Genomic DNA, 25,699 nt, shown 5'->3' on the forward strand with positions numbered 1-25,699 from the left:
GGGTTGAATCCACATTGTGCTCATTTAATAATCTCATCTTTCCTTCCCCCCTCCCTCCCTTTCTTTTCTTTGTTTGTTTGTTTTTGAGACAGGGTCTCTCTCTCTATGAGCACTGGCTATCCTAGAACTCACTTTGTAGACCAGGCTAGCTTTGAACTCAGATACCTGCCTGCCTCTACCTCCCCAAGTGCTGGGATTAAAGGCGTATGTCACCATGCCTAGCCACTATAAATTCTTATGCATTAGGTGGGTAGGTTTGTGTGGTGGTTGAAATGAGAAATGTCACTGATAAGCTCATACATGGAAACTCTTGGTCCCCAGTTGGCACTGTTTGGGAGAGCTGAACCTTTAAGAGGTGGAACCCTGCTGGAGGAAGTAAGTCCCTGGGCTCCAACTTCCTGGAGGAAGTAAGTCCCTGGGCTCCAACTTCCTGCTCTCTTCTTAGCTTCCTGTGGCCACATCAAATGATATCTATCTGCTTCCTGACTGTCAGGCTGGCTCACACACCTGCCGCCATGCCATCCCTGCCCTGATGGATTGTGCCCACTCTGAAACCGTAAGCTAGAACAAGCCCCTTTCTCATCTAAGTGGCTTTTGGCCATAGCATTTTATCGCGGCTACAGAAAAGTACTGAATAAAGTTTGCATTACTCTTATGCTCTTGTGACAACATACCTGATGGAAACATCTGGTAGGAAAGATTTCCTTCAGTCATCATTTCAGAGGCTCTCCATCTGTCATGGTGTGGAAGGTATGAAGGTGGAGCCTGTGGCAACGGCTTATGTCATGGCAGACCACAAAGCAGAGAGCAGGGTAGAGCCAGAGGCTAGGCTGGAGCGTCCACAAGCATCCCCTTAGTGGCTGGGGCCCATAGCCTTCCAAAATACCCAAACAGCTAGGAACTAACGTTCAAAGCATGAGCCTATGGGAAAGACATTTCATTCTAAACTACAGTGGTCTTTTCCCCTAAGGAAGAGTGAGAAAAGGAGTTAAGAGAGGCCATGGGTGCTATTTCAGGGCAGGGATTTTTAATTTTTTGGTTACATAGAACACATTGGTAGCCTGGCAAAGCTCATAGACTCCTTTCTCAGAATTACTTAAAAAATTCATTTAATGAAGTACATAGGGTCACAAAAAAGAAATTGTATTAAAATTCAATTATAAAAGTATTTCAGTGTTTGGGGGTTTTAGAAAAAATAAATCCTTTGTACTTAGATCCTTAAATTAATTGTCCCAGAGTGAGCTCACAGTAAATCTAATAACTAGTGTAGTTGTGAAGTTGCAATGATCACAAAGTACATTTCATTATATGTAAGGGGATATAAAAATATATATCATTTTAATTGAAGTCAGAGTCATAATACTGTTAATGTTGATGCCTATGTTTAGAGATGGAGAAATGCCCAAGATGTATGGAATAAATATGAATGTAATGAAATTGATTATGATTTTCTCCATTGAGTTAAAAAACAGCCCCTATTATTTTTATTCTCAGGCCCAGTGGACTTTAGGCAAAGAGTCTTTTCTCAAAGGGAAGTCTCTTCACCAAAAACATGAGATTAGAAAATTAAAAGTTCTCCCTGCATACTGGAAATACAAAAGCCTCCTTAGAAGTGAACATAAAAGCCTTCAGCAACAGATGAGCCAAGGACAAGTTGAATGTTTAGGCAATGATAAAAATTTGAAGAATAATTCAACTTCAAAGTAATTAAAATACTAGAGTCATTTATGAAAGTTGCCTCTGAGGATGTAAGATGTATCCACACAAACACACAAATCATGTGCCTCTCTTGTGACTCATTCCTACTTTGATTAAAAATTAGGATCATTATTTAAAAAAAAAGAAATCTTAAATTACTCACATTTTGAATCAATAATGACTTTGTTTTCATGTATAGGTGTGTATGGTTCATGTATGTGTATCTGTGAGTGTGTATGTGTGGGTCTGGCTGTATGAGTAGGCCAGAGGTCAATGTTGGGTATCTTCTGTAATAGTTGTCTTAGTTTTTAAGGCTGAATCTTTCACTGAACCTGGATCTTATGGACTGGTCTAGGCTGGCTGATGAGTGATTTCAGGGATTACGAGCTGTCCTTGTTCCTATTCTTCCCCAGTAGTAGGGTTAAAGATGCAGGCTGCTATACCAGGCTTTTACACGTGCAATGGTTATCTGAACTCAGACACTCAAGCTTTTGTGAAAGGTACCATACTGACTGAGCTATCTTCTTAGCTTCCTCAGTAACATTAAATCATTTAAATTTAATACCTAAATTCTACCATTTAAAAAATCACTCAAACTATCCAAATCTTGATAGACTCAATGAGTTGTATGAACCAGCAGCTCCCTCCATTACCAACAAATAAATTATTCTCATCTCAAAACCATGAAAACAGTAAACCATGTGATACCACATGGTATCACAGGTTCTTAAACCTCATAGATACTAATGCTTTCAGAAGACTTCTTTAAGTCTACTGAACTCTCATAATATTGTGGAGGAATGGTGTTTTGCTAAGGACAACAGATATTTGAGTGTGGGTATTTAGTAGCCTACATTCAACTTTTGCATGGGAGGTTTCCTGAGTTCAGAATTTTACTATTATCTTTTTGTTCCTTTGGCCTTCCAACTGGTTAATAAGTCTTTTTCTTTGAGCTTGACAGTACACATCGTCCATGACGTGCCAAACATTGTGCTTTGTATTAGAGACTCAACCGTGAATGAACCGAATTCATTTCATTTCCTTGACCTTACAGTCTATTCCAGGACTCACTAAACTACAGCTCATAGGCTAATCACAGTCTGTCACCTGAAGCTAAAACTGATTTTTATATTTCAAAATGTAATAAAAACTGAAGAATAAAATTTCATGACACACACATGGAATATAAAAGTCAATATCATCAACAGCGTTTTACGGGGACACGTGTGTATGGGTACTTATCTATGGTTACTTTTATGCCCAGCAGTAGAGTTGAACTGTAACAACAAACGTTGAATGGAACAAATCTGGAGTATTCACTATCTGGCTCTTTCCAGAAAGCATTTGCAAGCTGGATGTAGTGGCATCTACCCATTATTTCTTGAAACCTGACACAGGAGACATGTGAGTTTGAGGCCAGTTTGGTACTACACTTCAAAATCAAAACCAACCATCAAACGATCAACTTCTGAAAGCATTTTCAGACTCCTGATGTGATGAGAAAGACAATAAACAAACAGATGGACAAACAATCAGAGATACAAGTGTATTTTACAAAGGGAGAAAAAAAAAATCTAAGAAGGTGAATGCTGGTATCACTTGTGTGGTAAATGTGGCTGAAGGATGACCAGAAAGAAATGATACTCAGGCTGAGACCTGAAGGGAGAGATAGTTCCAGCCATGTCCGGTGCAGGGACAAGCCTGTTCCAGGTAGTGGAGCTGAGGGTCGGTGCTGGTTAAAGTGCTGTGTGGTAAAGATCCTGGTGGACTGTTGGAACTGAGAAGCCGTGATGGTGGCGCCCCAGCAGCTTCCCTCTAGAGAGTTACATCAGCTCCCTTTGACCTTTGGGAGGTGTTTCCCTCCCTTTGCTCATCATTGTACACTCAAAAAGGAGCCACACCTGAGTGACTAGGACGTCAACTGCTGAGTCATGCTTTAGATTTTTGAGAACCCCCAATTCTGGTGACCGGTAGATTATGTCACCGTACATAAAGCCCCCACTTATTCTTCAAGTGTGTGCATCAGCTACTCCAAAGCATATAAATCACGGTGGTGTTTGGCTTGAAGAAAAGAAATGTGTCTGTGGTTCCTTCTCCAGTAGGAAAAGGTCTCTTGAAATATTCAGACCAGAGAAAGGAAAAATATAAAGAGTCACATGCCCTTGATGATGAAGATGAAGATGTCATTCCGTATATAACCCTTCTGCTCATTATTCCCTCATTTCTCCTTTCCATCTTTATGAAAGCCTTTCCTGCCTATGAGTTCCTTGAGGTAGACTCTGGGCTCTAAGGCACTATCCTCCCTAACCCAGTCTTCTCTTGACTAGCATAATTCCCTCCCGCTGCCCTCTACCTAAATGTACATTCCACATATTGACAGAAAATGTGACATTTGTCTTCCTGAGTCTGGCTTATTTCATTTTGCATGCTGACCTACAGTTCTATCTATGCAAATGACACAAGTTCATTTGTGCATGTATGTATCATATATACAATTCTGTTTGTGTGTGTTCTATAGCCAACAGCTCTTGATGGGCACCATTCATTTGCCCATTTGTTGACTAGATTTTGTGTACATGTTTAAATGTTTAAAAATGTTTCTTCATTTTTAGCAAGGAAACATAATATGATTTTTTCCCCTCCACATACTAAGAATTGAACTTAAAACTTCACATATTTGAGCCAAGCTCTTTACCACCGAGCCATATTCCCAGCCCTGTTTCTCTTTTTATTTTAAGACAGAATCTCATTAAGTTGCCCAGGTTAGCCTTGAACTCACTCTATAGCTTAGGCAGGTCTTGAACTTGTGTTGGAAGCATGTTTTTCTATAATAAGGTCTCCTTAAGGAGCCAGGAAGATGGCTTAGCAGATAAAGGTGCTTGCCTTCGAGAATGACAGCCTGAATTGGTTCCAGAACCCACATGATGAAAGGAACAAAAGTATGCACACACACACACACACACACACACACACACACACACACACACACACACATACATACACACATACACACATGAACAAACTGTGCCATTTACATGGATGGAACTGTAGATTATGATTCATAAAATAAGCCAGACTCAGAAAGACAAATGTCACATTTTCTCTCACATGTGAAACACAGATTTGTGTGTGTGTGTGTGTGTGTGTGTGTGTTACTTTAAAGTAAAAGGGGGATTATTTGTGAAGAGGAAGACCAGTTGGAAGTGGGGAGGTGAATGGAGATGAACATGAGCGAAGTGCATGATACACATGGATGAAAATATTGTACTAAACACCATCGTTTTGTACAAAGAGTATACACTGATAATACAAATTTAGAAATAAAGATACAGAGTTTTCCAACACAGCGCAATAAAATACAGTGTTATTAGAGGCCACACCTACTGGCAGCTACGTTTGCCTCCTGGCTGTGAACGGCAACCTTTCTCTGAAACAGATAACCTTTGTACTGAAAAACCAGCCTGCTTGAACATATTGGGAAAGAAGATGAAGACTAGATGTTAACACTGAATGCTAAGCCGTCATGCTCAAGAAGGTATTGGAAACCTGGAGCTGCTGGAGTCAGAGAGCCAGAGTCTGGAGAAGGTCAGGTGCAGGCTGGGCAACAGAGCTGGAGAGGCCAGTAAGAAACTTACAGGGGAAGATTAACCTAAGGACTTAAGCATGTTCATGCATACTTTTTTCTCCACTAAAATATTATTATATTTAGTTATGTATGTATGTATGTATGTATGTATGTATGTATGGTGTGTGTGTGTGTGTGTGTGTGTGTGTGTGTGTGTGTGTGTGTGTGTGTGTACATATGTGGGCCCGCATGTGCCATGACATATAGAGAGAGATCAGAAGACAATTTTCAGGATTTGGTTATCTCCTTCAGAGAAGTAGGCCATGGGTATGGGCCTTCTTGATGAGTTGGGCCATCAAGCTTGATGGCAAGGGCCTTCCCCACTGAGACACCTTGCCAATGGCCCCCAGCCCTGTGTGGCAATGCTGCCATCTTAAAACTTGCCACTTTCCCACATCTCTAACCAGAAGCCTTATACAACACACCCTGGGGTTGGTGGTTTTCTGGAGTGAGTGGGGGTGCTGCCTCACAGAGTATGAGCTGGAGGAGAACTGAGCCTGAAGGTAGAATGTGGGTAGGTGACGCACAGTGTGAAGTAGTTTGGTGGAAGCAGAAAATCAGTCAGCCTGACTATAAAATTATTTTCCCAAGAAAGATGTAAGTCAAATGTAAGACCAAGTCTCTCTGTCAAGTGTGAGCAGAGCTTTGAGCATTATTGGGTCATTTGAAGACAGTTGGGCTCCAGCTAACATGTGGACTCTAAATGATCTTGATCTGGATCTATATTAGTTCTATCATTCACAAAATGACAGACTTACTGTGCTCACTGTAAAGAGGGAGAAAAACCAGAGAGAACTGTAGAGCCATCCAAGGGCCTGGACGATGGCAGGGCTGGAAGTGTTGTTGTTCTGACTTCTGGGGCCTTGATAAGGCTGTGCTTACAGCTGCTGGGGGATAGGCCCAAGTTCTAAGAAAATCAGAAGAACACGAAAGCAAACAATTATAGAAAAGCTCAATCTAACACTTTCAGGAAGTATTCACCACCTCATGCCTTTCTAAATTTTACACATTCCCAAAGTTCTATTTTCAGAGAAAGACTAGTTATTGGTCAAATATTGCTGACAGGAAACACTGTCCTATTGATATGTGTTGGGGTCTCAGATACTAACTCCAGGAAGGTGATAGAAGTCAACATATCTGTTTTCCATAGTGTGTTCCTACCATCCCAGTACCCAGGGGAATGTTATAATAAAAAACAGAATTGCTATTTGTTATTACTGATATTATTCTTCTTATTATAACTTCAGAATTATTAGTCTTAGAATTATGGATCCAAATAGGAATCTGGACAATGTGTGTTCTTAGTTATCTCTGTTTAATAATTATAGGGCTGACTGAAAGTCTCATGGAGACTAAGGGGTCTCCAGTTTCTCAAGTGTCTAAGCAAATGGTCTTAATTGTGAAGTAATTGCGTCAATGATGTGGATAAGCCACCAGGGGTGAAGACAGCCTGAGGTTTTGCTTGAATGGCCAACAAGAGTGATTATTATTTCAATTAGGATTTCACAAAGCTCTGTGAAAACCCACCCACCCACTATTCCTTCATCTGTTTCTTGGATGAAACCATAAGATGGACTCCTAGTAGAGATGGAGGGTGGCCAGACAGAGGGCACAGGCCTGTAGAAATAGGAAAATCGACCTGGTTTCTGGATTCTGCTTTCCTCCAACTCACCAGACTCAAAGTACTTTTCATCCTGCTTCTCTCCCAGGTTGCAGAGACGAGTGAGATAACTGTCTGTGGTGCAGCTTGAGTCACTGGAGGGCCATCTGACTATGAAAGGGGATGTGCCAGACAGCTATCAAAGCTTGAAGTGAAGAAAGTCACAGACTGGGAACAAACTTGCCAAACAGAACCTAACACCTCAAAGTAAAAATCTTGTACAAATGATTAAGTGGCATACTTTTGAGGTCAAGGGAACCGGTAGTGCCTACACTTCTCACTAAACAATAATAATGACCTCCTGCCTGTGTAGAGATGAATGGCTTGCAAAATTTCAGGTACATGGCCTTGTTTCTTAGAAATGAGATTTGCACATGAAGAAAAGCATTGGGAAATAATGGCTGTTTTTACATGAACTGAAAGGAAGAGAACCCAAGATTCAGGAAGGGTATTTTTTTTTTTTGTTTTTGTTTTTTGAGACAGGGTTTCCCTATTAGTTTTGGTGCCTGTCCTGGATCTCACTCTGTAGACTAGGCTGGCCTTGAACTCACAGAGAGCCACCTGGCTCTGTCTCCCAAGTGCTGAGATTAAAGCACCCGGCCGGAAGAGGAAATTTTATTCTTCTCAGTTATTAAATAGAATAATGAATTGAATCCAGATCTTGTGATGGCATCCTATGCGGTGACCAGTCTATGGGATGTTATTCAGGAAGTGACGACTGTCCTTCCCTCCGCTACCCATCCTGTCACCTCTTTAGGAGGTGATCCCTGTTTTGGATCACGGAGCAGCCTTGAGTTACTCACTGGAGAGGTTGGTCACTACTTCAAAGGTGATTTAAGTCTGATCCCTTAGATAAAAGTTAGCACTTACTTTCATGGTGTCATGTACGCTAAATTGGTAAATCACCAAGAAGCTGGCTCTGGGTGGAAGGTTGCCTTTCCCTCCCATTTCTGATCCAAGTTTGTCTCAAAGTGTCTTCCAAGGTCTGGGCATAGGCTAATTCTGTGATAGAGGGGCAAGGTAACAGCAAAGAAGCCCGAGTAGAACTATGTTGCCCTTGAGAACAGCTAAAAGGTAGACTATTTCCAACAGATGTTACTATAGTTTATACGGTAATATGAAAGGGCCTACAATGTGAAAGAGAAGTTATAATTCAGCCATGGGGGGAAATGCCATAGGAACTCCAGCTGATTGCCTCAATTTCCTTAGCCCCCTTCCGCTGGATGTTGGGAACCTTTGACCTGAGAATGTCTCTGTCTCTATTTGTTGTTTTACTAGGAAGTCTCACATGAGGAATGCTCCTCTCTGCCCTGTCTGGACTTCTCAATCAGAAACTCAAGTCAGCTGCCTTAAAGGGGCTTCTCTGTTAATTTCTGCTAAACGTGTAAGCCCCACTTGATGGTGCTGCCTGCCTCTCTGCTGTTATTCGTTTACTCAAAAGCCTCATTGGAGGGATACTCTGCTCTGTCCAGACTTCTCAATTAGGAACCCCAGCTGGCTGCCTTAAGTTAGGGGCTCCCTCAGTGGGTTTCTGCTAGAGCTTTTGAGTGCCCAATTTCATGGTGGCTTACTTCTCTCTACTACTACTTGTTCTTTGACTTTGGATCACTGTATACTTAATAAATATGCTCATTCAAAAACCGCAAATATGGCTGCCTTCGGTTACCCTTTAAACTGTACAAAATACATAGCTTCAGAGTGAAGTTGAGATTCTAAGCCACAAAGTGAGTTTAAATTTTAAATCACCAAGAAAAATTCTGTAACCTTTCTTTCACATGATGACCCCTTACATATTCTGCACTTAGCAGCAACATGCTAATACCTGTGCAGGACTTCAGCACTTTACATATATTTCCTTAGTCATTCTTTCAGCATTTGTCTTTAAACATTTTAATTTGCATATGTATTAATTGCAATGGATGTTGTTATGATATTTTCATGCATGGCAATATATTTTGATCGTATTCACTCCCCATGATCCTCTTTGGTCCCCTACCATTATTTTTTTTCTAGTTGCCGTGGATGTAGTAATGAACAAAAGAGGCAGCAGCCCCAACTCTCCATGTAGTCGGTGGAGCTAAGGGCAGCCCGTAAAACAAGGAAGCAATCTGCCAGGCAGTCGTAAGAGCGGATGGTGACTAAGAAGCACTCATTGGGGAAATCTTTAGGGAGCATGCCGTGGGGTCGGCAGTGCAATAGTTCATGTTGCGCAGGTGGTTAGGGAAGGTTTCAGCTTGAACAACTCACCTGAGGACATGGGGGAGCAACTGCGTAGTTACCGTGGAGAAAGGACTTTCCAAGGAGAAAAAAGGGGTGGCATGCCCTTGGTAGAGACTGCTGGGCGTGACTGAGGAATGCAGCTCAGAACAGTGTAGCTGGATGGAGCCAAAGGAACAACTGGGGAGAGGTGGGAGAGAAGATAGAGAAGGACTGGGTGAGAAAAGCATGGGCCTTGGAGACCCTGGTGAGAACAGAGATATCAAAGGATCCTTCGCAATGGATAGACCTAATGGCGCCTACGTCACAGATGAGGATATCTGGAAAGAGAAATTTTACAGTCACCCAGCACCCAGTGCCACAGAGTGCTCAGAGATCTCAATCCAGAATCCCAGAGTCCAAAATGTGCTTCCTGTTCTTTTTCACCTCTGTCCCGAGGATCTTTCCCTTATAGTCCTCACTAGATGCTTTAAATAATCATGTCTATAGCAACTATATATCTTTTTTTTTTTTTTTTTTTTTTTTGGTTTTTCGAGACAGGGTTTCTCTTGTGTAGCTTTGCGCCTTTCCTGGAACTCACTTGGTAGCCCAGGCTGGCCTCGAACTCACAGAGATACGCCTGGCTCTGCCTCCCGAGTGCTGGGATTAAAGGCGTGCACCACCACCGCCCGCCTTATATATCTTGACACACATTTAAAAAGCATAAACAATAAAAATTCATCCGGGCCGTGTTGTGAGGAGCAAATACAAGATAGTGAATCTGTTGAAATTTGAGATCTAGACAACTGAATGATTTAGCTGTGCTAAGTTGAAAGGAAGCTGTGGTGAGGCCTGAAAATGTTGAGCACAAAGCCTTGTTAAGCAACCAGAGACCCAAGAAGCCAGCGGAAATTCAGCCAAAGTGAACAGCCAGGACAATGGCCTGGGAAGGGATAGAGATGTTCTGTATTTTCAGATCATCTGAAATGCTTATATTAAAAATGTCCTGTGCTTTGGCTCAAGGTCCTTCAAACATGGCTGGAGTAGCTGGGTCAAATTAAATCTCTTTTCTCTACATTGCTTCAAAATTCTGGTAATTGGGGTTGGCTAGTCACTTGCTACCCCCAATGCCCTGGCCTGTAGTCATATTTTCATTTGAGCTCTGGGACTCTGCATAGATTCTAGTCTTTATTGACCTTGACATCCACTCATTTATGTATTGACTGTTGCGTGTGTATCATTCATGTATTGGCTGCTGTGTGTTTTGGTATCATTTCTGCAAGGTGCACTTCAGATATCTGCTCCCCGTATAGGTCCAAGGTAAGTCAGCTGGATTCATACGGAAGCAAGAGGACAACACAACTTGACCCATACAGGAAGACTAGGTGTATAGAAGTTTGAGGCTCCCTGTCTTCAAAGGAGTGACTGGATCCGTCAGCTCTCATCAATGAGCAAACTCTAAGGAACTACAGGGTAGCCCCGGAACTCCAACATGGTAGATTATAAACCAGAGGCTCCCAGTGCCTTTAGCCCTAGTTATTTTCCAAGTTCATCACAGCCATCATTTGTATGTAGAAACCACTTCCTAGTAGAGATCTACCCAGCACAAGTTTGGACAGCAACCTACAGCTGTTGCATAAAGTCAAATGTGAGTGAGGGATGCAGGAAAAACACAAGTATCATTCTGATAAGCAAGGCAGGGTGCTGCCTAAGGAACCTGTCCCGACAGGTCCTGACCGAATGCTCAGTCATGTGAAAGGCCAGCAGGGCTTGTGGCTTCCTCTGTATCACAACTTGAGGAATTCCAAGAAGAAAATCCTCTCTCTTCAAAGTATCTTGTCTCTCCTGATTCTTGTTGCCTAACATTTCTTTCATGTAGAAGCAAACAGATGAATCTAATTTGAGGTAAAAATGAGAAGCATAACTAACAAGCAAGAACAAGAAACCACAGAAGGAGCAACATCTTAGTTTAAAGTCGCTGTAGGTACCAGTCAACCCTTCCATCATTTTAAGATAAGGTTGTCAGGAGGGTGGAGGACAGAAGTGGTGATAGGGTTTCCTATGACTGATAGAAAAATTACCCCAAACTTAATGACTTCTTCTGAAACAATGGAAATCTATTGTCTCAGAGGTGTGTGTGTGTACACAAACTTAATGACTTCTTTTGAAACAACAGAAATCTATTGTCTCAAAGCTGTGTGTTTGTGTGTGTGTGTGTGTGTGTGTGTGTGTGTGCGTACGCGCGCGCGCGCGCGCACACACACACACACACACACAAAGGTCTCCCCTACCCCTTTTCCTTGCTTCTAATTTTGTCACTTCTCTCTTACCCCAGCTGGAAAAACCTCCCTGTGGTTTCAGATTTATGTGGTTAGATCGAGTCCACTGAATAACTCAGAATCTTTTCTTCTTAACATCTAAAAGCATCACAGCCCTGCCAACTTCCCTTTGCCATACGATCCAACGTATTTAGAAGAACCAGGGAATAGGCTTCACTGTCTTTGAGAAAGGGGGCATATTTGTCTACACAATTTCCCACAGAGGTGAAAGGGAAGAGGTCAGGCTTTTACAACATCATTTCTGCTGATCTTTACAATTGTGACAACTCACCAGAAACTTGGAGGTGTTAAGATGCAAAACCCAAATAATGAAGGTAAGACTTGGCAGTGTTAAAATCTGATTAGAGTGATAATAACTCAAAGAGAAACAGAATGTTGGTCCCAGGAGTCATTGTAGGAACCATCTGTATGGAAACTGCTCATTATGTATCTTCCGCCATTCGTCTGGAGTCCCTGGGTTCATTTGTGCATGCACAGGGGAAACATGTGAACAATGCACACTTGAAGGTCAGAGGACACCCTTGGGTGCTGGTATCCTTCCCACTTTGCTTGAGGCGGGGCCTCTTATTATTCACAGGCAAGCTTCTCCACCTGCAGTCTCCTCAAAGGCACACTGGGATTATAGACACATGATACCTCATTCAACTTTAGTGGGTTCTAAAGGTCAGAATTCCAGTCCTGACACTCATGTGGCAAGCACTTTATCCACTGATCCATATACAAGAAGAAGGTGATTATTCAAAAAGGTGTTATGAAGCATGAAGTCCCCAGCTTCATTGGTTGAGATCCTTCAAACATTTTCAACAGCTAATTTTGCTGTTTCTGTGACAGACAGGAATTAGAGAATCTCCCTTATAGACTATACACTTTAGAAATTTTCTAAGTCTATCCTACCTGGATTGCCTTGATTATATAAGCAATATAGTCCTAGGGGATAGGTAATCCAGAGGTTGATATAAAGCTGACTATATATTTACCCCTTTAGGGCTTCTCCATGATTGTCACTCATAAATATTCATAAGCGCTAGGACCCTGGAGACAGTGTGTGATATGAGAGAGGCATAGGACCGTGGAAAGGCTGTATAGCTACAAAATTAAAGTGTAGAATTTCTCTTTCAAAGTTCAGTAGTTTGAACCTATTTTCCAGCTAAGCATCTTTAGCCAATTATCTTTACAATTTCTTTGGTTTTCTGCATTAGCTCTCTGCAACTCATTTCCTGTTTCTCTTTCCTCTTCCCTTCTGGATGTTGACACTTACCTGGTTATGTCGTCTTTGGGTGGGGGACTTCAATTAACTGTATTAAACCATAGGTATGGCTCTTACCTCTGTAGAGGTTACAAGCTAGGGTTTCAATATAATCATTGCTATTTGTGATAAAGAGACTGACTTAAATTGACTACTAGAGATTTCAGCCTTAGAATTTGTTTGATATCAGGCATTAACTAAGTTGATCAAGGAGCAAAACCGATTGATTATTAAATAATTTACTGACTGATGAAACAGAAATATAAGGGAATTTTCTATAATTGTTCAATAATGGAAACAGAACAGTGTTATGAGCATATTAACCAAATTTCAAGATGATCTTATACACTAAAAGAATAAAAATAAAAAAACAAAGTAGATTTTCTTTGGTTTTTCTTGGATGGAGGCAGATAAAAATGGTCAGTAAGTGTAAGGACAAAGATCTGTGTGTTGCTTTGGAAGGAAGGAAAATGAATAAGTAATTATGAAGGACTTAGGATGTTTGTTCTCAGAGAGAAAGGAAAGAATAAAGGTAGAAAGAGAAGCATTTAAGGCCTCTGCAAACATAGAAGGGTGTGTGTGTGTGTGTGTGTGTGTATGTGTGTATGTATGCGTGTATGCGTATATGTGTGTATATGTGTGTGTATGTGTGTGTGTGCTTTGTTGTCACTTATTTTGGTGTGACCTCTGATGGAATCTTAGCCTTTTGAAATTTTGTCTATTTATTTAACTCATATTTGTAATATGAGTAATGTTCTACTACAATAAGAATCCAGGTGTTAACAGAGAAAACAAGGAATTAATTTAAAAAAAATGCAGAATGGTGTTGCTGTGCTTGTGTGTGTGTGGGTGCATTTCAAGGATGATAGCAAAGCACAGAACCTGATGAGATTCAAAAGATGCTGTGGGATGGTCTGTATGTCAAATTGCTCTGATTGGTCAATAAATAAAACACTGATTGGCCAGTGGCCAGGCAGGAAGTATAGGTGGGACTAACAGAGAGGAGAATTGAGAGAACGGGAAGGCAGAAGAAAACACTGCCAGCCGCCGCCATGACAAGCAGCATGTGAAGATGCTGGTAAGCCACGAGCCACGTGGCAAGGTATAGATTTATGGAAATGGATTAATTTAAGCTATAAGAACAGTTAGGAAGAAGCCTGCCACGGCCATACAGTTTGTAAGCAATATAAGTCTCTGTGTTTACTTGGTTGGGTCTGAGCGGCTGTGGGACTGGCAGGTGACAAAGATTTGTCCTGACTGTGGGCAAGGCAGGAAAACTCTAGCTATAAAAAGATGCTGAAAACATCAACAGCCCAGAAAGGTCTTGCTGTTCTCTGTTCAGAGAAAGCCTGGGAAAGGTGAGCACCATACTTCACATATATTTATGGAAACAATAGCTGTAGCCTCAAGGAGTAACTCCACAGAGTATAACTTTGCAAAAGCCCCGTTCTGGTTGTCATTGGAGTCCCATATTCTGGCCAAAGGGCTTTGCACAGAGTAGGTTGCAATCAGTGTTAGTTGAGTGTGTGAACATATGACTCATTCTTTTATATTTGTTTGAAAAATAATTGCAACAACACAAACCAGATAACTAAGCTATGGAGTGCTTTCTTTTGTTGATCTGGGGATAAGGGATCATTTGTTGGCTGCATAGAGCAATGCATCTGCTGGCAAAGGTTTCCATTAACACATACACTGGCCTCTAATGATCTTCCTCCTCAATAAATCCTTTTGTGAATACGGTTTCCCAAGGTGAGAGCCCTGAGATAACAGGGAGTGAGCAGAGAAGGAAGAGGGGAGACCCAGTCATGTCAGGATAAACCAGCACTGTCACTGTAAAAATGACTTAGGTGGTTCCTTTTTCACATCTTAGTCTTTTCCTTGTTTTGCTCTTTGTTGTTGTTGTTTGTTTTTTGAGACAGTGTTTCTCTGTATAGCCCTGGTTGCATTGTCATTTTGTAGACCAGGCTGGCCTTGCTCAGAGATTTGCCTGCTTCTGCCTCCTGAGTGCTGGGGTTAAAAGTGATCACCAACCTGCACCTGGCAAGTCTTGCTCTTTCATGTCTTAACACACCATTGTGTGTTAAGTCACTGAAGGTCACACAGATCAAGCTCTGCAACTTGCCATTTGGGTCCTGTAACATAAGTGAATCTGGGGTTTTGAGGTATTTATACATGCAACATAAATAATCAAGTGTGTCCATAGGAGAAGCCCTTTGAAGATAAGTTTTTAGGTGAAGTTCCAGCCTGATTCTGTACTGAGAGCTTTCCATCTAAGCACCCCGGAGCCAATATCATTTGCTGGGGAGGGATTTGGGAAATTAGGAAATTACAAGGTTCCACCGTCCTTAAGTCAGTCATCTGAAAAAGAGTTCCAAATACCCAATTTGGATGCATCCAGCCTAGCAGAAATGGTTGGAAGGGACCTGACCAGAATCCCAGCAGTGTAGACCACAGCCTGCTTGGGATGGTAGATGCTATCTGTATATAAAACTCGCAGGATAGATCCAGTACAGCAGAGGCACTAACTGAATGCTTGCTGCTAATGAATACTTTTACTATGGTCTTCCTGCTACTAGAATCTCCGTTTCCATGGCTGCACTCCTAATGGAAGTTAGGATGCTAAATATAAGTTACAAGAAGTGTGAGGAGAATGACTAGGAAGAGGTGGGGATGGGCAAACTGTAGCACACCTGCGCCCTAGAAAAGAAGCCGTTTAATCAAGTGTTTATAAAACACTACATACTCAAAGTCAAGCCAAAACAAGTCAAAACAAAAAAATGCATCTGGCTGCCGGACTGTGGGCTGGCTTTGCCAAGGCTTACCTTAAGCCGTTTTCCAAATCCCCACCCTGTAAGACATTCCAGTCCTAGCAGGAAAGGGCTAGTTTTGCTGTGTACTCATGGACGGGGGACTATGCCAGCCTCTCTGGAAAAACTGTAACAGAAGGTGTTGGGGTGATTTTCAATGGACTATCTGTCTGTCATTCTCTGCCTTCAGTGGCTTCTGCTGCCTTCTTGTCTTCTAAAGGCTGCTCCAAACTTAGGATCCTGCAGGTGCTTTGGTTGCCCCCTCCATGTGTCCTCTAACCTCATTTAGAGTTTGTGATGTAAGTGGTGGTACAATACGGTGGAGACTGGGTGCTTGCTTTTGTTGAGCTCCAGTGTCTTTATTAGGCATGACCACATTCTATGTCAGGTGCTAAGGGATCCTATTGAGGAGCTCTCTCTCTCTCTCTCTTTCTCTCTCTCTCTCTCTCTCTCTCTCTCTCTCTCTCTCTCTCTCTCTCTCTCTCTCTCTCTCTCTCTCTCTCTCCTTTCTCTTCCCCCCCACACATGCGCATGCGCAAAGAGACAGACAGCAGAGAGAGAGAGAGAGAGAGAGAGAGAGAGAGAGAGAGAGAGAGAGAGAGAGGAGACTTTTTTCAACTTAAAACATTATTCATTCCTCTTAGAGAATGCAAAGGCTCACAAAAACACCCTGCTGCATTTATGCGTCATCTTTGGTGCTTCAACTCATTGCTTTTTCTGTACCTCTAACATCCCCACTTGCCTCACACTGACGCTGGCCCTGCTGGCTAACCATTCAACCCTGTACCTGCTGTGTGTAGTTCCGTGCTTAGTCACTGAAGGTGGGTGTTTGTGTACAAGAGGAAAATAAGAACTGTCCTGTGGAAACCGGACATGCCTTCAAAGAGCTGTCGTATACCTAGGACAGTACAGAGTAAAATGTTGGCCTCTGAAGATGAGGCTCTGGGTGCTTTGGGTGGAGAGAAGAGATCTGGCAGAAGAGACTGAGACTCCAGAAAACCCTGTGGCGCTATTTTAAAACTGTGGATTGAACCTAACACTTTAAGCGTGACAGGCAGGTGCACTAGTACTCTGGGGGTGTAGCTCAGGGGGAGAGTATTTGTCTATCCATTCCCATCATTGTAATAATGACAATAATGCTATGTCCTAAACTTTCCTGTATTATTTTTGTATAACATATTCAATGCTGGCTATATGATATTTTATCATATAGCTGTACTATGGTCTAACTAAAGCCATATTCATGTGTGTGTGTGTTAAATATGAACATTTGTTTTTGGTTTTTGTCCTCTCTTCTCCCTCACGTCCTTGTCAGCTATGCACCTGTCCATCCTCAAGAGCCTCTTTTCTGTTTTCATGTCAAATGTGTTCGTTACGCACCCATCTTCCTCAATACTTTTTTGTCTCTCTTTCTCATGCTTCCTTTCATGATTTCACAGCATATATATATATATATATATATGTATATATATATATGCATACATTTATCTGCAGACGAGAAGACATACAGTATTTTCTTTATTAATATAATTTCCAGATTCACTAATTTTCCTTCAAATGTCATGATTTTATGCTTTCTAGAGCAGAATAAAATTTCCCTGTGTCTAATCAGCACACTTTCATTATCTGTTCATGAACATGTAGGCTGGTTCCATGTCCCTGCTGTTGTGAATGGAGAAGCAATAAACAATGTTGAAGCATCTCTGTGGAAGGGTAGGAAATCCTTTATGTCTATGTTCTGGAATGGAATAGCAGGGTCATACAATAGCTCCATTTTAGGCATTTTGAGAAACCACCATACTGATTTCCACAATGGCTGCACCAGTTTATACTTCTTCCAGCAGTGAATAAGGTTTTCTGTTTCCCTAGGCATTTGGTGTTCTTTATTTTCTTGATAATAGCCATTTGGACTAGGGTGAGACAGAATCTCAAAGCAGTTTTAATTTGCATTTCCCTGAAGTCAAGCCAGACTTTTAAAACAGCTACTGTTGGGTTTCAGATACCAGTAATAGACGTTTCACTCTGTTCATTTTCAAGGATTCAAGGAAATGGAAAGACACTGTCTCTGGAGCTCCAGCTTAGGTTAACGACCCCACAGAAATGGGACATGTATTGTAAGAGGGCAAGGTGTGCCATTAAAGTATGTCCGTGGTCTGCTAGAGAACAACACGAAACGCTTCCCTTATAGGCTGCTTTCAAAAGGCAAGAGAACCCAGCTGAACACTCAGGATTATTTTGAAAGCCGAGGCAAATGGCACATTTGAGAACTGAATCGGCCTCCGTTTGTTCAAGCGAAAGTGGGTGGCTTCAGCTGCCTAGGAAACAGGCTTTGAATATGTGCTTCCTGGAACTCTCGAAGCTGCTCTCCTGAAAAGGTTCCTCGCGTTCCTGATGACGGATTATTATTATTTGGCATTTACAGGCTCCATGTTTTTGCTAACATTTCCTGGGATTTTTTTTTTTTTTTAATTTTCATATCACTAAGCTTTTGTCACGTCCTGGGTCTCTTCAACATTAGGCTGATGTCTCTTCCCTTGGCCTCCTCCCCTTCCCTCCTCTCTGACCTTCTCCCACCTGCCAATCTCGTGCAGACTTAAAAAAAAAAAAATTCCAGTTTGAAAGCTGAAATTCTAACGCAGTTAGATGAGGCTACCCCAGTGTCTCAGGATGCTACTTGGGAGGGCACATGCAGGTCCTGGGTGCTGCACTGGGGTATAAGAAACAAAACAAACATGGCCATTACTGGTTGAACTGGACCCTGACGAAGGCCTATTACAAATCAATTTGTATTAAATGAGGGAAAAACGAGAAGATGTTCACTCAGATCCGGGCTTTGGAAAAGAAAGGACTCGGCAGAAGAAAGTCTAGAAAGAACCTCATTTTTTTTTTATTATTATTATTCATGTATTTGTTCAGCAAATCTTGAATATATTTCAGTATGGTTAATCTATAAGATTTCTCTCTCTCAGCAAGGAGTAGCTGAGTACTTGACCAGGCTGGGGGAGCTGTATTCTGTAGGAAAGCTGGGAAAGATGAGCCAGATGGAGGCAGTTGAGAGCCTAAAAGAATATTTATTCCAGGACTACCTCTTATGGCAGGCCTTTTGGTTCAGTGTGCCTTCTGTTGAGGGTTAGCCAAGGTCAGCAGTTAACAGGAGCCATGCCTGGGGAGACCTTGTGAGGGGATTCTGTCCGTTACATCGTATGTGCTCACACACGTGCAGTGCATGCCCACACAGAGTTTCCATAGACAAGAATCTTGAAACCTTCTGTGGAGGCAAGTCCCAGGTAGGTGAGGAGAGATTGCAAGATAATGTAAAACAGCTAGATTTATGCTATGCTGTAGGACAAAAAAACCCCACAGACTTTTAGAAGCTGCCTTTTCTAAAAACGCTTTGGCTTCTCAGTTGGCCCACACAGTGACTAAAAGCAGGCTGAAGACCTGGCAATGCTGTCTTCATTTGTGTCTGATGATACGAAAGGATAAATACTAGGAAGCATGGGCCATTGCGAGGTCTTACCATTTGGCTTATTGCAGAAGTAATATAGGCCGATACAAAAATCTAGATCATTATGTTACAAGCCCAAGACATATTAAAGTTTGAAAATTATGTGGGATTTGTTTTATGGCAAGCTGAATAATATTTTAAATGTACCCAGGGAGTTTTCTACACGTAGAATCATTATTTTGCAAAAAGTTTGCATTCTCCAGCTAGTATTAAATAAAAATTTTCATATTTTGTATTTGTTTATAAGTAGTGCTTCCATATATTTACTCTCTTTCTCTGGTTTCTTCAGATCCTTGAGAACTTGGCAGAAGTAGGTTACAGATGATATTATGAATTGGGAATTCTGGGTAACATGTCAATAAAGAATCAACTAAAGTTAGACTTATGTTTGAGCTCCATGCCAAGAAGTGAAGTGCCTTCAGCCAGTTACCAAAGCCCTTTAAGCTCGACAGGAATGATGCTAATTATCTAGCGGATATGCTTGCTTGGAGCCTTAATGGAAAGAATACATGGGAGGCACTTCGACTCAGTAGCACATGTTAACAAGTGGCATTTATGTATGTGTTAGTGTATATCTATGAATACAACAAGAGAAATGTATATGCAATTTGTAGTTTTTAAAATGTCCAATGTGGTATACAACATGATAAACTATGGGCTTTTAAATTAATTATTGTAGCTAGAGAGATGGCTCAATGGTTAAGAGTTCAAATTTCTCTTGCAGAGGACCAGAATCCATATTTGGTAGCTCACAACTGCTTGTAATTCAAGATTAGGGGATCTAATCTCCTCTTCTGGCCTCTTTAGTCACCTACGCTCACATGTACATAACTCGTAAACACACACACATACATAGTTAAATAGAATAAATATTTTAAAAGTAATATTAAATATTAAAGATATTTAATAATATACTTATATATTTCAGTATATATCATCTATGCAGAAATAAAATCAGCCTCATATATTTGTGTCTAGGCAACATATCAAAATAACAAACTAATAGAAAACATACTGCATTGTGATTATATGTTATAGCTAATGTTTATTGCCATGTTTTATGTTTGATTTATGAAGCTTCTATAGTTGTGATAAGGGATTTCTACAATTACTAGATGTTGCTAGTGAAATGCAATTGTTGTTACTTTTGAATTGAAGAAAAGACTAAAATTGCAAGGGATTCTGTTTACATAAGATTGATGCTCAAATGTATATTACAAAACAAATATCATGCTCATTTTATCAAGCAGTTCCATAGATTCCTTGTCAGTTTCAAGGAGGTCAATTTTGAATAAACACATATAAGAAGTCTTAAAAATAGCAATATATAATTTAAAAATCATTTGTGGAATAAGTGACTATTCTCTAATGTGTATTTTGTATTAATCTTTTATACATAATAATAAATGTATCTTACATATGATAAGCATACATATATTGAGTTTCATTTAAAAAAATTGAAACCCCATGAGATGTCATACTCTCACCTGTGAGAGAAGTTGGGGTTATTTTAAAGGTGAGGTGGGCTCTTATATATTATAGAACTATTGTAGCAGCAATGAATGTATGAAACAGGCAGAATGCAATCAAATATTTATATATTGATAGAAACATGGTCCTTAGAGAGAAGGAAGATGTGGAAAAAATTGTAGCATCTTGTCTTAGTTTCTTTTCCTGTTTCTATGATAAAGTACTTAAGAAAAGAAAAGGGTTTATTTGGTTCACGGTTCAAGGCTGTCATCCATCATATGGGAAGTCAAGGTGGCAGGTGCCAGAAGTAGCTGATCATACCACATCTACAATCATAAACACGTGCTCCTGTTCTGCTTCCAGTCTCCATTTGCATAGTCTAATATCTCAACTAGGGAATGGTGCCACTTACAGAGGGCAGGTCTTCCCTATCTCAACCAATGCAATGAAAATAATTCCCTATAGGCATGCCCAGAGGCTTGTATCCCAGATTTTAGATTCTGTCAAGTTGACAATTAACACTAATCATCACATATAGTCATGTGGGCAGTCTACTAATTGAACCAATTAAATGGTACATCCACTTAAACTAACGTGGAATATTTTGTTTTAACCAGGCAACAGGACCAAAACAGATTATCAAAGAATTATACAAAGACATAGTCATGAAATTGGACATGTAGTTGTGGCAATACCCCACTTGAAGCAAATAGATTTGATCTCTGGAGATTTGAATGAAAAAATGTTCCCCAAAGGCTCATGTTTGAACACTTGGTTTCCCAGTTGATGGCACTGTTTGGGGACTTCCTTGTCTTGAAAAACCGAAACACAAAACAAAACACAGTTGAGCATTCAGGCTGGGAAGGAGAAAAGAACCTTACACCAAGAGAAAGGTGAAGTACATGAACCTTCAGGGCACTTTAGATAAATTGCATAACCGCACAGAACAAGAAAAAGAATGAGCAAGCCAGCTAATGATGAACATGGCATTTGCAATATATCCTAAGTCTTGAGCAGAGGAGAGTGTAGCATGAATCTTAAAGAGTCTTTATTAATAAAACAAACCGGAGGCAGGTATTGGGGTGAACCCTGGAAGATCAGAGAGAAAGAACAAGCCACAGCTAATAACCTCACCAGGCCAACTTCTCAGCTGATCTTATTTCCTCAGACTGGAAGCCTCTGTGTCCTCATATCCGAATGGCTCTCAGCTGAACTGTGCTGCTCAAAACCTAAAAGCTTAACCAGCCAAATGCTTCTAGTTTCTGGTCTTCATGTCTTTTATACCTTTCTGTTTTTGCCATCACTCCCTGGGATTAAAGGCTTGCTTTCTGGGATTAAAGGCGTGAGTCACCATGCCTGGCTGTATCCTTGAACAGATGGATTTCTGCTTCTGGAATGCTAGAATTAAAGGCGTGTGCTACCACTGCCTATCCTAAGTATCTAGTGGCTTTTTTTGTTCTCTGATCCCAGATAGGTTTATTAGGGTACACAATACTTTGGGGAACACAATACCACCACAGAAGAGAAGCTAACAGACTCTAAAATTCTGAGTAGAATCCCTTCTTCTAGTTGTGTGGACAAAGAAGTCTGACTCTACTTCTGATGTATTATAGAACTAAGGATATGAACCAATGCATGCATTCTGTGAGGGCTAAAGTAGCTCATAGTGGTCAAAAAACATATATGGAATGGGGTAGGCAAGAAAAGAATCCTAGGGGGCTGGATTATACACAACAGTGTCTATATGAATCATGATTTTGAAACTACATACATGTTTATGTAAATGTGTGCATCTACATTTTTATTCATGTACATAAATTTGTATATATATGTTTCAGCTAGCATGATGACCCCAATTTATCTTTTTTTTTAATGTGTGTGGGTATTTTGTCCATATGTATATCTGTGTACCATGTGTGTGCAGTGCCCAGAGGCCAGAAGAGGGCTTGGAGTCTCTTGGGACTGAAATTCCAGACGGTTGTGAGCTGCCATGCAGGTGGTAGGAATTCTTCGGAAGAGCAGCCAGTACTCTTAACTGCTGAACTGTCTCTCCAGTGCCATAGACCCCAATTTATCACTGCAAATTTTCAATAAAAAAGTCAGGAACTCTTGGAGAATGGAGATTCCAGCATGGAAATAGTATACTCAAAAATGACCTTGTAGTATTTTGCCTCATTAGAAAGGAAGGAAAAAGATATTGAATAAATTCTTACCAAATCTGGAAAAATGAACATCAGTGAGCTTATACTGCTAGCGAAGAGATAAATGAACACTAAATTGATGAGAGAGGAGGGCTCTTGTGTCTTATAAACGTGGAGGGACTATGGGAACTGGAGATCTATCTTCTCCAACCATAATAGTTAAGAATGATTTAGGTAAGAATCCACAGTGAGCGATAATGCAGTAGGACACTTGTGCCATCCCAGCCTGAAGATGGTATACGGCTCTTCCATGCACATTTATTGGCCCAAACTCATTGACACAGATACATCCAACTTTAAGGAAGGTGGAAAAATGTAGCCTTGCTATGTTTCCAGGAAGAAGAGAATCAAGATACTGATGAGCCCTGCCAGTCTTTGCCACAAGAACATACATTTTATCTATGTAGTGTTTTGGCACACTGGAGTATGTAAAGGTGGTAGCCAGTGTGTCAAGGGAGTCCTCCAATGAGCCACTCTTTCCAGTACATTCTTGCGCAGCCTCTTTCCACTTTGAACATGGAATGGCCTGGATTTGAAGTAACTAACAGAGGGAGCAGAAATGATTTTGTACAGTTCAATATCTAGCTGCTTTCTCTCTCTTGGATCCTTCACTTAGACAAGCCATCTGACATCATAGAAGATGTCTGGCTGTTATGAAGGAGAGTCCATGTGGAGAAGTCATTTGTTGAACTGACCCTTAGCCTTGAATGAGGGGGTGGCTAGCTATTGTAGCACACCCCCTGCCATGCCTCCAGGGCATGCTGGTGCCATTCTGGGTTGTTCAATGGCTGCAGTTGAGTGAGAAGTGCCCATGGAAGACCAGTGAACCTACAGCCTGTAAGAAAACAAGGTAAGTAGTATCTTAAGACAGAGAAGTCTACTACATACCACTAAACAACTGGATTCCTGGCATACTGGTAGAGTTTATAATTGCAATTAAAATTTGGTCACTAAGCGATTTAGATGTGTGGTTGTCTTTATATGAAAAGCAGAAGAGGGGGGAGGGGGAGGGGGGCGAGAGTGGGAGAACAGGGGAATCTGTGGCTATTATGTTGAACTGAATGATGTTGTAAAATAAATTTATTGTAAAATAAAAAAAAGAATATAATTAGAACCAAAAAAAAGAAAAAAGAAAAAGAAAAGCAGAAGAGAAGTTTACCATACCTATAAGTAACATTGTCATTTGATAAGTGCATAAGAATCACCACAGCAGCTAGGATTAGTGGTGCATGTCTTTAATCCCAGCACTAGGGAGGCAGAGGCAGGCAGATCTCTGTGAGTTCAAGGCCAGCCCCATCAACATAGTGAGTTCCAGGGCAGTCAGAGCTATATAATGATACCCTGTTTTGAAAAACACAAAGACAAGCAAAAGAGTCATGGTAGTGTAAGAATAATAGCTAAATAGTACGTTTATAAGAACCATCTAAATATTTGGTAAGGTTCTATCAGAATTATTAATGAAGCAAATAAAATAGATTAAATTGATTGGTTCTGCACAATATATTTACGAGCACTAATTCATGGGTTATTTAATCAACTGACATATAAGTTTCCAGAAATGATGCTAAAATTTTCTAGATTCATAGCTAGAATAACAAAATTCTTAAGTAGAATAAGACACTTTCAAAACACTAGGGTTTAAACTTTATTTCAAAAGCAAATGTGAAGGAAAGACCCAAGTTGCTTTACATGTGTGGGCATAAGCCTACTTTTCCAGAGCATCAGTCTTCCTTTGCAGTCTTGTCAAGGATTTGAACAAATACTGGGAGATAAAATGAATTCCCAGATGCTCAAGTTTCCATGCTTTGATAAAAAAAAACATGGCTAGTGTTCTCTTTCTCAGAAGACTTTCGATGCAGAAAAGTCAAGGAGAAGCTTTTTCCATCAAGGCTAAGACTCTACATGGTAAGGGTTTCTTAGCTCTTTAGTACGCCTTCCCTCTAGTTCTTAAAAATAAATGCTACAATCAGGTCATAGGAAGTGTTGTTGAAGGAGAGCGGCTGGTTGTTTGACTTCACAGTGGGGGATTTCAGACCGAAATTCATCAGTAAGTGTCTAAAATATTAGCTTTGCTACAGAAAGGCTGAATCCCAGTTCACACCTCACCCAGCAATTCTACTCCACAGAGGATGACAGAAGCTCTTCTACAATGTGTTCATGCATGTACTGGCTGGTTTGTGTGTCAACTTGACACAAGCTAGAGTCATCAGAGAGGAAGGAGCCTCAGTTGAGCAAATGTCTCCATGAGATCCAGCTGTAAGGCATTTTCTCAATTAGTGATCAATGGTGGAGAGCCCAGCCTACGGTGAGTGGTGCCATCCCTGGGCTGGTGGTCCTGGGTTCTATAAGAAGGTAGACTGAGCAAGCCAGGAGAAGCAAGACAATAAGGAGCACACCTCTATGGCTTCTTCATCAGCTCCTGCCTTGTTTGAGTTCCCATCCTGACTTCCTTCCAGTGAGCAGCAATGTGGAAATGTAAGCAAACAAAGCAAAACAAATAAACAAACAGAAACAACTTTTTTTCCCCCTCCCCAACTTGTTTTTGGTCATGGTGGGTTATAGCAGCAACAGAAACCCTAAGACAAATTGGTACTAGGAGTAGGGTGTTGCTGTGACAGACCTGTCCATGTTTTGGGGAGCATTGTGGAAGGACTTTGGAACTTTGGCCTAGAAGAACCATTGAATGTTAAAAGCTCAGTGGGATGTTCTTTAGAAGCTTGGAAGATAAGAATGTTAAGAACAATGAAGAAGATGGAGGCCTGGTTTGTGACATTTCAGAGGGAAGTTTAAAGACTTAATTAGGGCCATTTGTTATTTTCAATTAAGATTCTGTTGTTCTGGTTAGCTGGGGCTGAAGAATTAGCTGTGACTAACAAGATACTAGAATTACTTAAGCAAAACTTTGTTTTGCTGGGATACTTGATGCTGGTTGGCTGGAGCTAAGAA

At 40.9% G+C, this 25,699-nt stretch overlaps 1 long non-coding RNA gene across 1 annotated transcript; it reads left to right on the forward strand.

The window, feature by feature from the left end:
- Nucleotides 1-405: 405 nt before the first annotated feature.
- On the forward strand, nt 406-8,621 carry LOC121821168 (uncharacterized). Its single transcript, XR_013043375.1, has 3 exons — nt 406-750; nt 7,033-7,321; nt 8,262-8,621. It is a non-coding gene; the product is annotated as an uncharacterized LOC121821168 (long non-coding RNA).
- The last annotated feature ends 17,078 nt before the right edge of the window (nt 8,622-25,699 follow it).

The sequence above is a fragment of the Peromyscus maniculatus genome, chromosome 11 (genome assembly GCF_049852395.1).
Source record: "Peromyscus maniculatus bairdii isolate BWxNUB_F1_BW_parent chromosome 11, HU_Pman_BW_mat_3.1, whole genome shotgun sequence".
In the NCBI taxonomy this organism is placed as follows: domain Eukaryota; kingdom Metazoa; phylum Chordata; class Mammalia; order Rodentia; family Cricetidae; genus Peromyscus; species Peromyscus maniculatus.